The sequence below is a fragment of the Triturus cristatus genome, chromosome 8, assembly GCF_964204655.1.
Source record: "Triturus cristatus chromosome 8, aTriCri1.1, whole genome shotgun sequence".
NCBI classification, from domain to species: Eukaryota; Metazoa; Chordata; class Amphibia; order Caudata; family Salamandridae; genus Triturus; species Triturus cristatus.
Genome location: NC_140591.1, coordinates 1,536,578,940 through 1,536,591,921, shown reverse-complemented (window position 1 = coordinate 1,536,591,921; position 12,982 = coordinate 1,536,578,940).

Here is a 12,982-nt window from a genome sequence, read left to right as displayed (position 1 = left end):
TGTGGGCAGAGATTTAATTTGTGAAGTTGTTGTTCAGTAAGAATTGCAGTCCCAGGAAAGGGGCAGCCTGTTGTGTTTACACAAATTATCCCTTAGCACACATGCACTGTTACACACATCCCTGCAGTCTTTATGCAGTTCTGGAAGTCTCCTTGCTCATCTCTCTTGCAGCTGACAATACATAGTCTGCAGAAACACCCTCTTGGCACACACGCAGCAGCTTCTCCAACACTCCCATGCGTAGTACTCAGGTCTGTGTGTAATGCAAACACATTCAACGTCACCAAGGCCTCATTTTCTTTGCTCTACTCTAAACACTCACCCAGGTTGCAGATGCTTATGGTATGAAGTAGCTGTTAGGAAATGTGCTCTTTTCTGTCTCTGTAAACTATAAGGAAAATGTGTCAGGCTGTAACAGCAATTATCACTTGATCTACCAGAGTAGTAAATGTGCTTTGAATTTGCAAATCAAATTCTGTTTTCTGCTTAGAAGCACACCATGAGGCTGTGTGCGCACAGGAATTGTGGCCACAGATATAATTTGTGTTGCAGTTGTTCTGTAAAACATGCACTTGCCGGAAAGGGGCAGCTTGTTTTTTTTCAACTGTGGTGGTTAGCACTGTGCACAAATTAGTAAATCACAAATGAGAGGCAAATGGAAAAACATTTGAAATTAATGAAAAGCAAAAAAAAAATATTTTAATGAATTATAATTACAAAAAGGAATTTTTTTTAAGTTTCTTGCAGGTATTGCTGAGCAACAGTGAAAAAAAAATGCCTTTAAGGACAAGAAAGAGGAAAGAAAAGCAACAACAAGTATATCTGGACAAAACTGGGAAAAAAAAATAGGAGGAGAAGCTGGTGATGGCATAAAGAAAAAGTCTACTGGTAAGCAGAGTAGAGATTTCTTAAAAAAGATTTTCAAAAAACAAAAAAATGGCAAAAATAAATGTAAAACAAACAGTGTTTTATGTTCAAAGCAACAACAGAGTCAACAGCAAAAAAAAAAGCTAATGTACAATCAGAAGTATGTCAAACTGATTTAACACGAAAATTAGATTTTAAAAACATTCGTCGAAAAATGTTTCAGAGAAGAGTGATGTTAAATTTGCTAAAGGATGTGAAAAAATATAAGAAAAAAACAAAATTTATTAAGAAAAAAAATGTATAGAAAATATTGTAAGTAAGGCTTTGGAAATAAAAAGAAAACTTTGTATTCTAATTTTGAATAGGATGCGTAGATTAGATAAATTAGTGAATGCAATGAAGTCACAAAGCAAAAGGAAAAGAGAAGTGAAAAAAAGTAACTTTTGTAAAGTGTTCTTGGGAGAATGGAAACACAGTTCAAGTACTGAACCATTTTTAAATGAAGAGAGTTATCTTCAAAGTAATAGTTTGTTGCATGCAGTTGACACCAATGGTAGAGCATATGAAGTTAAGGATGGTTGTGTGATGGAAAAAGAGAAAATGGTCCCAAGAAATGAGGAAGAAGTAATGGCTGCTGAGGCTATGGGGAGACGTCCAAAAGCCCCAGTGTACACTTGGAACTGTAGTAGTATTTGTACTGTGCGTCAGGAATCTATTGATAAATTACGTGACATTCTAAGAGAATATAGTAAAAAGAGTGTAAAACAGAAGATTAAGGTGCTTCAAACACTAGATCCATGCAGAGTGAGAGAGAATACTGGTTTGCAGGGACATTCTCTGGCTTGTCTATCTAGAAAAGTGTGTAAAAGTGTTTTTCATCATTTTAGGATGCTGGCTGTTCATCATACTGAAATGAGAAAGTTTGTGAGAACATTGTATTTTGCTAAAAGTCCAGCAGTAAAGTTAAATGAGTTGAATAATGCTCTGTTCCGTGGATCTGTATCAGATGTAGTGAAGGTTACTGATGAGATTCAGTTTTGTTACTTTGGTCCAGAACAAGAAAGTGCAGAAAAGGACACAGTTAATGAGGAAAATGAGGAACAGAATGTAGAACTCATTATTACTAAAAATTTTGAGGATGAAATGACAAAATTTACTATCATCTCTAATGAAAGACCAAATATCACTTGTATTTGTTGCCGCAGAAGTCATTATAAAATTCAAACAAGGAATGTTGATCTGTATAAAAAAAGTGAAAATGAAGATAATTATAAGTGGAAGGATTTTGCAACATATATATTTCTTGAAAATTGTTTTGAATTGGGTGAAGATCAGCGTATTTGTAAATACTGTTATAACAAGTTAGAAGAAAATAGAATGCCGACCAGAGCTGTACATAATAATTTAGAATTGGATGCTATTCCTGCCGAACTTTCTGAATTAAATACATATGAGTCTATACTCATTCAATGTGTTCATCCGTTCCAGACCATAGTACGTATGGAGCCCAAAACTGGTAAATTACCTCCTTCTGATTTACTGAGAGGTTTAAAAGGAAGAGTGGTGTATTTGCCCTTGGATTTGAAAAAAAATATGGAAACTATTGATGCAGATACTTTGGAAACTGAACCATTAGTTATTCTGGTTAATGGTGTACCTACAAAGAATAAGAAGATTTGGCAGGAGCTGGTAGATGTACGGAAAGTACAAAGAGCAAATTTATATTTGAAAAAAAATAATAAATGGTATGAATCAATTTATATAGATGAAGAAGAAGAAGATTTACAAGAAGACACAGAAACACCAACTGGTCAAATTGAAAAAGTGGACAAGTCAAAGGAAGAAGAAATTTATGAACATTTTAGCATACATCCTCTTCATTCAAAAGAAGTTATGGGAGACACTATTGATCTGTTTCAGATGAAGAAAGCAAAAGGAACTCCTGTGAGTGTATGGGAGAAGAGCTTGGAAGCTCGATGTTTTCCTCAGCTGTTTCCTACAGGAAAAGGTGGACGATACGATGAACGCCCAGAACAGATTCCAGCTTCTGAGTATCGGACTACAAGACTATATGTTGAAGATTCAAGATTTCGTCAAAGTATTCCTTATTTGTTTCATCTTTTATTTGAAAGCGACTTGTCTGCATTATCTTATGCAGTAAATCACATTTTAAAAAGTGGAGTACATCTACATAATGTGTCTGCTAAGGATTTTATGGAGAAAGTGCAGCACCGAGATGATCATTTGGAAACACAACTGATCAATCTGATGGCTTGTCAGCGTGGGACAAATGAATATTGGTACCGACGCCATGGTGAATTAAAATGCATGTTACGGAATTTAGGAACTCCTACATGGTTTCTAACCCTAAGCTGTGCCGAGTACGCTTGGGATGATTTACTGGATTTTCTACGAGAGGCAAATTCAAACATTAAAAACATTGAATACAAGACAGCAGGAGAACTGTGCTCATTGGATCCAGTTAATGTTTGCAGATATTTCAATCAGAGATTTGAGGCTATGATGTCCTTCATCTGCAATATAAAAAATCCACCTCTTGGAGAAGTAGTGGATTTCTTTTGGAGAAAAGAGTACCAGGCAAGAGGTGCTCCTCATATTCATATGCTGTTGTGGATCAAGGATGCCCCAAAGTTTGGAACAGATGCTGATGAAGCAGTGTTATCTTTCATTGAAGAATATGCAACATGTGCTATACCTAAAAGCACAGAAGAGAAAAAGTTAAAAGAACAAGTTTTACGTTTCCAAAGTCATCGGTGTGGAAAATACTGTCGACAGAAGTACAAGACCAAAGATAAATTCTACACAAAGTGTCGATTTGGATTTCCTAGACCTGTTCTTTCAAAAGGAAGAGTCAACAGTTTTATGTCAGCTGTGCGACATACTATAACCAGAAAATCTCCCAAAAATACATACAACCTAAAAAGAAAAGAAGAGTCAAAATTTATAAATGACTTCAACCCAGTCATTTTATCCATGTGGAATGCTAACATGGATATTCAGTATGTGGCAGACAATTCTATTGCTGTTGCTCGGTATGTCACATCTTACATCACTAAATCTGAGAAAACAGAATTGAAGGAAATGTGGGAAGAAATTTCTCACGAGAAGACTGTCAGTAAGAAGCTGTACAGTTTCAGTTTAAAGATGTTATCGCATCGAGAAATTGGATCCTACGAATGCTCAGATAGGTTATCATCTGCAAGTCTTTACTCGAAATCCAGAAGAATAATTTGGGTAAGCTTAGGCCTTGCAGGAATGAGAAATCGGGTACTGAAATCTGTTGGAGAAATTGAATATTTGGCCGAGAATGACCCAGAAAGTACAGATATTTTGAAAACAATCATGTTGGACACATATTACCCAAAAAGAAGTCATCATCTTGAGAACATGTGTCTCTATGAAGTGCTGCAGAACTACATTTTTTCACGGAAAGCCACAGAAGACATCAACAATGGAAAATATAAAGTCATTGGTGAGGAAGGATGTTTGGTGAAGCAAACAAAAGGAAGTTTGATAAATCACAGGAAGCTGAGTTGCGACACTACTGACAAAAAGGAATTTTACTACTTGGCTCTTTTACAGCTGTTTAAACCATGGCGTTCAGAGGACGAACTACTGGGAGAATTTCAAAGCTATGAAGATTCTTTTAATGCTAGCAAAGATAGCATAGAATGCAGTACTTTCACAACTTATGTCCAAATGTTAAATGAAGAAAATGAACAGGAAGCAAAAATTGCAGCTGAAGTAGCTAGAGACAGTTCTCAAGACAGCCAAAGTTCAGGAACACTTAGTCAAGATCCCCTAGGACAACCAATCATAGAAAATGAAGCTGCAGTAGCCATGACTGAAGTAGAAACAGCTATGAATCAAGCACAGGAAGATTCAATCGACTTACTAAATCTGGAACAACAACTGAATGAAAAACAAAAACAAATTTATGAAGAAGTCACCAAAAAAATTGATCATGGATTACTACATGAAAAGAAAGAGTGCTCATGCACATCATTTGAACTAATCAGGATGTATGTGAGTGGACACGCTGGAACTGGTAAAAGTTTCTTAATAAAAGTCATCAGAAGCTACCTACAGCAAAAAACAGCTTCAAATTTGTCTTGTGTGGTAACTGCTCCAACTGGGTTAGCAGCCTATAACATAAAAGGAATTACCTTACATCACTTGCTAATGTTACCAGTGGAGCATGAGAACAAAATAGAATACCACAATCTAACTGGAGAAGCATGCTTCGAAGTTTCAAGAGTGTTGAAGAAGATGCAAGTTCTCATTATTGATGAGGTGAGCATGGTTTCAAATTTAATGCTTGCCTTTGTGCATTTAAGAATGCAACAAAATCTTAAGAGAGACTATGACGTGTTATTTGGAGGTAAACACGTCATAGTTTTTGGAGATCTTTTACAGCTCACTCCAGTTAAAGGACAACCAGTGTTTAATACTGTGACACATGAAGACACGAAGAAGTCATTAGGAAGCATTGGTAATGCGAATATTTGGTCGTTCTTTGAGTACAAAGAACTCACTATCAATATGAGACAAGCAAACGACGAAGATTATGCAAGTATTCTGAAAGATATCAGAATTGGACTACTCACAGAAGTTGGCAAAAAAGCATTACAGAGTCGGTTGCTACATAATTTATTTCCAAATGAAGAAATAGTTGCAGAGAAAATATACCAGAACATTGCAGAAAAAAATACTGTAATCTGCTTAATGCCAACACTACGTGAGTGCTCAATATTCAATGAGGAACTTTTGAAATTGGAAAAGGAAGAGATTAAGAAAATGGAAGCAGAGGACAAAATTCAGCATGAAAGAATTACTTTTACATTAACAGGCAAACTGAAAAATAAATTGGATTCACTAGAGAAGAACATTTCCAAAACAGCTGGATTAGAAAAAAATCTATATGTTTGCATGAATTGTCGAGTGATTTTAAGGAGAAATTTGGATGTAGAAAAAGGTTTAGTGAATGGAGCTATGGGAAGAGTTGTGGGTTTTACTAATTATCAGAAAAAAGAAGGAATTGAATGTTTAAAAATAAAATTTGATCAGATAGAAGAAGTTAAAGACATTTGTCGTTGTTCAGTTCGTTTCATGCTTGTGAAAGACTTATATGTACGTAGGAAGCAGTTTCCGTTTTCTCTAGCATATGCTGTAACTATTCACAAGTCTCAAGGATTGACTGTAGATAGTGCTTTTGTAAACATTGGTTCTACTGTGTTCAAAGAAGGTATGGCATATGTTGCTTTGTCACGAGTGAAAACATTATCTGGTTTATTTATGATAGACTTTGATGACTCAAAAGTTAGTGCTGATACAAACTGTGTAGAGGAGTATAATAGATTAAGAAGAACCTATGCTCCTCATTTAGGTCAGTATCCTGTGATTGAAAAACATGTTGTTTCTCGGAAAAGGAGATTTGAAAATATCTGTAATGTGGATGAAGAGAACAAAAAAAAAAAGGACAGTGATGTGATAGCAAGGAAAAAGAAAAAGGACAGTGTTGAAGAGGTTGTTGGTTGCCATTTTGAAAATAGCTCTGTTGTCAACTGCTATGCAAATGTAGTGCTGAATGTTGTATTTTATCTTGAAAAGTTGCTAGAACAGATAATAGTAAATCATGGAAAAAGATTGTGTTCTCTGCTGAGTCTCCTTTTTGAGAAGCTGAGTACTGATAAAACTGAAATAGAAAGTGCTACTGATGTTAGAAATCTTTTAGATGTATGTTGTGGTTCTACACAGTTTAAAGAAAATGTCCAGCAAGATGCACAGGAATTCTTAATATATATTTTGAGTGTACTTGAAGATGAAGGAGTAGAAGTAGAAAACGTATTTGGTGTCTCTTACAAATGGGAACATTGCTGTGAAAACTGTATGAACACATGTAGTAGTAATGTTGATTCAGAAAGGTTCATATTTTTACCATTACCAGAGAGTAAATCAGTGACTTTTAGTAAATTAGTTAAAGATGCCAATCACAACATGGAATGTTCTGAATGCAAATCTGACATGTTTTCCACGTTATTTTTACAGAAATATGGTCAGTATGTAATTTTAATGATGCAACGTTGTAGAGCTGATGGTTCAAAATTGGAAACTTTAATAAAGAAGTTTACAGGACAACAATTATCAATTTCTGGAAAATCTTTTGTTACAGTTGCAATAATTTTTCATGAAGGACCTACTGTAACTTCTGGACATTACACAGTTTATCTTAAATGTGAAAAAGGCTGGACACTGTGTAATGATTCCCAATTGATTTTCAAGCAACGTTTGCCTTATGATTTACCCAATTCTTATTTAATTTTTCTGAAACCTAAATTTTGAAAACTAAAAACTGCATCTGAACAAAGCATTTTTTGTAATTTTAAAGGATTATAATTGAAGATATCACTTAAAAAGGATTTTGAAATTACTATTTGGCCTAAAGGAAAAGTAATAAAAACAATTGTGGACTCCTTTGACACAAATTATTTTGGCATGTGTGCTTTTGCGACAAGGTTTAAAGACGGTTTGTCTAGAAAATTTTTATTCATCTAGAAAAGTACTTGTAATATATATGTAAATGAAATGAAAAAAAGGTATTTGATAAAGCGCACTGCGGCCAAGCGGCTTCCTGGAGCTGAATGTAATATTTCTAACAAGGTATATTTTAGTGAGGAAAGTTTTAGGGCTTTTTTTAAACAATCTTTCAGATTTTTTTTTTTTGCCCGCTGTTAAATGATGAATACAATTGTTTTCACTATTTTAAGTGAAAAATAAAAAATTCTGAAAACAGCAAAAAAAGGGCAAAAAATTGCTTTGTAAAATATGTAAAAACATGTAATGCTTTTTGTAATGTATGATTGAATATTAATACTTTTTTTCTTTTTTTGCAGAACAGGAAATATAAAAATAAAAAAATTCTGTTCCCTTGCAAAATACTTGAAAAAAATGTTTTTCAAGAATTTTTTTTTTTTTTTTAAAAATAAGTGAAAAATATTAGTATTTCTCAATCCTCCCTTTTCATGCTTCCATTTCTTCACCTCTTTTTGTACATTAAATTTAAAAAAAAAAAACAAAAAAAAAAAAAAACCTTGGGTGCGCGCAAGTTGCGCGCACCCCAACAAAAAAAATAAAAAAATAAATCCCCCCAAAAATTTTTTGGGTTTAGTTTTTAAGTGGCTCTTAAAAGAGCCCTTGAGTTAATGGAGGGAAACAGGAAGAGAAAAACGAAAAAAAAGAAAAAACATCTATGGCCTACTGCACTCATGCGCATCAAATTTTCTCTGAATGAGATCAAGACTGGTCTCACACACAGAAATAAGTTTACCGCAAACTGGACAACCTCGCAAAACAAGGTGGTCCAAAACGAGGTGTGGAAGAAGGCAAAGGCACCACTGCAGAAGAAGTGCTCGGCTGAGCTGCCGAAGATGTGCTCGGCTGAGCTGCTGCAGATGTCGTCGGTTGAGCAGGTGGAGGGTTTGCTCCAGAAGCTCGACGAAAAGTCACTGGATGCATTTTGTCAACATGCCTCAACATAGTGTGAATGCTAAAAGAATACTTCTTGTTAGGATTCCCACGTGACAAGACTTTTTGACAAAGTACACATGTAACTTTAGGTGCATTTACCTTTTTTTGTCCCTCTGGAAAAGTGAAAAACTGCCATATAAAGCTGTCTTTCTGCTTCCTGCTCCTCTGCCTCTCAAGAGTGTCCTGGTCACTGTCTGAAGATGGTTGCTGTTCAGCCATTGTCTCTCAACAACAGAATAGCTCCTTCTCCAAAGGAATCAGAACTAATAATGAGGGGAGTAGGTGTGGTTTGGGAAGAATCTGGAGCTGAAAGTACTTCAAACCAATCAAAAGTGATGATTCTTGATCACATGACTTGCCATGAGGGGATTGGGTGTGGTGTTGAAACAATCAGAAACTGAAAGTAATGATAACCAATAAGAAGTGTTGTTTTATTATGCATATAACCCGAGGTGCGTGCACTGCGCAAGCTCGGAGCGCGCACCTCGTGATTACGCATGCGCGAACGCGTAGGAGCGCATGTGTATACGTCATATGCGCGTACGTAGCACGCATACGTTGAACACGCGTATACGCGAACGTTATGGCGCGTAATTTAAGCGTATGCGGAAGTAAACCGCGTGGAGCGCGTAGGACGCACGCACGCATGCGTACGTACGTACGCATACGTACTGGGTGCGCGCTCCCAGCGCGCACTATGACGTATAAATGCGTACGTAAATAACGTACGACGGTATTCATAAAAAACTTACGAAATTGTACTAGGAGCGCGCTCAGAGTGCGCACCCCAAGAATTTATATAAAAAAAAAAAAGTGGAGAAAAATTAATTGCAAAAATTAAAAAAACTGTTCAACTTTATCCTAATTGAAATTTTTTTAAAAAAGCAAAAACAAATAAAAAGATTCAGATAATATATAAATGAATACATAGGAATTTTATTTTTAATATAAATTTTTTTTTTTAATTAAATAATTCAAAAATTAGCATTTAGAAAACCGTACAAATTCACTGAAAAAACCAAAGGTTTCACACACGTTATAGTTAGGAATTAGCATTTAAAAAACCTTGCAAATTCACTGAAAAAACCATAGGTTTCACACATGTTATAGTTAGCTGGACATTTCTCTCATACAAAACCAATGAAATTCCCCCGTTATAGTTAGTTCAGCTAACTATAACTCGCGCCCCCGCAATGCACTGCTGATGACGTCACATATTACATCACTCATGACATGGCCAGTGACATCACTCATGACATCACTGATGACATCTCAAATGACATCACTGATGACATCACTGATGACATCAACCTTGTGATAGAGTGGCAGACCTCCTCTCACCCTAATATAACCTTTGATACACACATTCAAAAATAGAGACTAAAATTTTCAAAACAATCGACATACCAATACCAGTTACAACAACCTCTTCAGTAATTGTAAGACCCACATACACATCCACTCATTCACCAACAGTCCTGTACAGTCACTCATACATGTACTCACTCATCATATGTACTCATACACCTATACATCCTGTCACACAATGCCTCTCATCCATAGAGTTACTGACACACATAGTCACTCATGAAAATAAAGAATCAAACATACATTTACTTGCATATACAGTTATACACACACCACCACACTTACTTTTACGGGAACTTACACATACTTAGTCTTTTAAACAATCACTTATAGAAACACATACTTATTCATACAGGAACTCTTTCAATCTCTCACTCTCACATATACTCACTTACATACACCAATAGTCACATATACTAGTTTAAAACATATGTAGTTACTCATAGAGACACTATTGAGACAGTCATTCACTCACTAACACACCCATACACACACACTCATCCACCCATACAGTCCTGCAGACATGCTGTCTTCAACACATACAAACAGTGAGTCACTCATTCATGCACCTATGCACTACGTAATACCCCCACCGAACCATACACACACTCACACTGATACTAAAAAAAACAACTAATAACCTATATAGACACCCATGTAGCTACTCACCAACCCATGCAGCCACTTATACACAAAGTGAGAGACTGATACAGATATTTACATATTTAAACATTACTCACTAAGCAATGTATTCACTATGATACACTTAATCAGTCAGTTACACAATCAATTTTTCAAAAACAAATCATCCATTTAGACACTTATATACCCATTTATTCTTCCATCGACCTTGAGATATACATATATAAAACATATTTAATTTTCAGAAAAAGACACATTCACTGGATGATGTCATCAGTGATGTCATCAGTGATGTCATTTGAGATGTCATCAGTGATGTCATGATTGATGTCACTGACCATGTCATGAGTGATGTAATATGTGACGTCATCAGCAGTTCATTGCGGGGGCGCGAGTTATAGTTAGCTGAACTAACTATAACGGGGGAATTTCATTGGTTTTGTATGAGAGAAATGTCCAGCTAACTATAACATGTGTGAAACCTATGTTTTTTTTAGTGAATTTGCAAGGTTTTTTAAATGCTAATTCCTAACTATAACGTGTGTGAAACCTTTGGTTTTTTCAGTGAATATATATATATATATATATATATATATATAAACACTCACAAGCGGCCGCCAGTAGGTAGTTATAGTTAGGACCTCGTTTCTATTCAAAAAGCGGTTTTTCTTTTGCCAATATCTTTGGCGAATCCGGAGGAGAAAATCTATAAATAAATTTAAAGCGCGGGCTCACACGCTTTGTTGTATTTAAGCCCCCAGGGGCATTATTGCATTATCAGCAGACTGATCCAAAATATGTAAAGAGATGTTAACACTGAATATATAAAAACACACATTAAGAAAATAACAACGTTTTATTTCTACTCACTCAATGTGATGTTTTAACCCGGTCGTCCTGGGAAGTTTCGCTGAAACGATGACGGTAAATCACAGCCCTGTGTCCCGGGGAGGGAGGGAACCACTGAGGGGTGTGTGTGGTGCAGAGCCCTGTGGTGAGTCACTGGAGAGCACCTGGAGTACTGTGCCCAGCGCAGCGGTGCCAATGCCGCCCTGCCAGGGGCTCCCTGCACTTTATCTGGGTCTAATCTCAGCATTTCCATACGGCAACCCGTGTGCCGCAGGGTAGGTCTGGGGACCCCTGGCAGCCCTCCCTCCCACACACACACAGAGCATTGACCTGTGTATAACCACTCTGTGCCCTCACTCCAGTAATGTCATGGACAGAGCACACAATAATATTATTCACACAAATGCACTCACCCGGGGCTCTCTGCCAGGGGTGCACGGTAGGAGCCAGGGCAGTCTCTCCTGGAAACATGTGTTTGGGGGGCAGCCCACCTCCCACCAGGGCTGGTGCCTCAGACTCTCAGTACAGTAAGACCAGGGGCAGACCTCATCACAGTATACCTGTACACACCCGGGGCTCTCTGTCTGCCTGGGGTCAAAGGATTCATGCAGACAACCCCACCACACACACAGCGGGGCATCTCTCCACTCTGCCGCTGACCGTGGCCCCCGCAGGGGGCCACTAGAGCGGTCGGCGCCCTAGTGTCGCCTGGGCACCGGTCACCCCTCCCCGCCTCCCCCTCCTGGGGGGCAGGGACTCTGGCTGGTGTCCCCCTCCTCTTTCCTGCCTGGAAGTGACGCGATGGGCGTCTCTTCCGGGGCATGGGGCATGGGGGGAGGCTATATAGCCCTCCCCACCATGCAGGCGACCTCTTGTTCACCTCACACACTGCATCCCTCCTCGCATGCCGGAGGGTCGCTTGTCGTCGTTGTCCCCAGAGAACGGTGAGTATATCTGTAGGGCGGCAGGTGAGGGGAGGATTCCTGCCAGACACTGTAGCTCGGAGGCAGCGTCGAGTGTCTTGGTGTGACAGTCCCCTGCAATGCAAGGTTTCGAGTCCCACCACCAGCTCCGAAATGTCTGTTGTCCGTGAGATTCATAATCTCTGGAAATTTCTCCTTTAAGGGGCATCGGTGCTCACGCTGGCAGTCCAGGGCCTCTGAGTCGAGTCCGCCCGTTTTTTATGTGCGGTGCTCGGGCGGCCGCGGGCACTGGGCAGCTGAGCAGGCAGCGCGGCTAAATATTAACTTACGGCGAGCACCTGACTCACGGCCCCGGCGCTACGGAGATGGGCCAGGCTGCATGCCTTGGATGTGGTTCGTCGGCTTAATCTGCCGACTTCGGTGCGGTAAACTAGGGTTCGAGCCTCGAGGTCGTGTCCACATCCTGTGACTCTGGGCAAATCACTTAATCCCCCCGGGCCAGATTGTGTAATGTAAATACGGTGCTCAGGTATAGCGCTCCAATTCTGTGTAATGTAAATAAGGTGCTCATGTATAGCGCTCCAATCCTTCGGGTCAATTTCGCGTTATGTAAATATGCAAAAAAGCCAGTGCACGAGTCGAGGCTAGTATCAGAACAGGCAAGTGGGACGAAAACACGTGAGGAAGTAAAAATGTGTTTGTTTTGCACCCGATCTCGCCGACCTTGGTAGCTAAGCAGGGTCGGGCATGGGAGTTCCTGGATGGGAGACCGCCTGGGTATACCA